Below are 1,309 nucleotides of genomic sequence, written 5' to 3'. Positions count from 1 at the left end.
CCCATGCACCCTCCAGGACCCTGCTGAGGGTGTAGAGCTGGTCCAGTGTTCCACGACCAGGACGAAAACCACACTGCTCTTCCTGAATCTGAGGTTCGACTATCCGACGCAAATTGATTCTTTTCTTGTTTAAATTAATTGACTCTAATTGATCACAAAGTGTAAAATATAAGACTAAAGACATCTAAAATCCAGTTAATCAGGTCCACACTGAATGTAAAAAAACACTTTTCTGGATCAGCTTCCCCGATTGACATGAATCTGTGGAATAAGATGAGTGTAGGATCTGAACATGTTCAGGAGGTAATACAGGAGTGAACTGCTGCTAGAGGGAGAACCAGTAAAACAATTTTTAAAAATAAATACTGAGGATCAAGCAGGGGGGCGGAGCATCATAAAAACAGAGCTCTCCAGCTTTGCAAAATTTCTGCCAGAAAAACTTCCAGTCAGCTCTTCCATGGATATCAGCATTAGCAGAAGTTAGCATCAGATAACCAGGATGATGTCGTCATCCTGCGACAAACATCGACAATGGCTGGCCACCGCTAACACTGCTGAAGATAACGTTTAAAATCTAAATTCAAAATGTGTTCATAAAACCAATATTGTGGTACAGCAGTTTGAAGTGCAGCTCAGACACCGGCCATAACTGCAAGTTAAATGTCTTGTGGGGAAGCTTTAGCTGCATTGGAGCACTAGGTTGTTGTTGTCTCAGGATGATGTCATCATGAGCCGAGCACCAACAGGAAAGGCTGCGTTCCATTCTAAAATACTTAAATGTGAACTTCAACATTTAAGGTTTAACTTTTACATTTTGATTTAAACATCTAGATTTATGATTTAATATTTAAATATATATATTTTTAACATTAAAATTTAAAATTTAGTCAAATTAGCTAAATGTAAGAACAGTGAGCTAAATAACAATAAAATGTTAGTGGACAATTTTCAACACTCACAAAGTGAAATGAAAAATATGTTAGTGAAATTTGTTAACATTTCATTTAACACTTGGCTCCCCACAGCAGACTGTGTGCAATGCTAATGTCAACATTCTCCGAAATCCAGAATAGTGTGTTGTGTGCTTTTTGATGAATGCCAACTCAAATTTTTAACTTTTATTGTTTGTTTACGCTAGCTGTACATTTGGCAAAAGCCATCAGAGTAGCATCAGTACCACATAAAAATCCACTAACTAGCCATTAGCATCAGAGCTGACGGTGACCACAGACTTTTCCCCTGCAGTTAGAAAAGTTACTGGACACACACACACACACACACACACACACACACACACACACACACACAC

This window comes from Austrofundulus limnaeus, unplaced genomic scaffold (genome assembly GCF_001266775.1).
Source record: "Austrofundulus limnaeus strain Quisiro unplaced genomic scaffold, Austrofundulus_limnaeus-1.0 Scaffold150, whole genome shotgun sequence".
Classification (NCBI taxonomy): domain Eukaryota; kingdom Metazoa; phylum Chordata; class Actinopteri; order Cyprinodontiformes; family Rivulidae; genus Austrofundulus; species Austrofundulus limnaeus.
The sequence above is the reverse complement of the archived record's forward strand: the minus strand, read 5'-3'. Positions refer to the sequence as shown.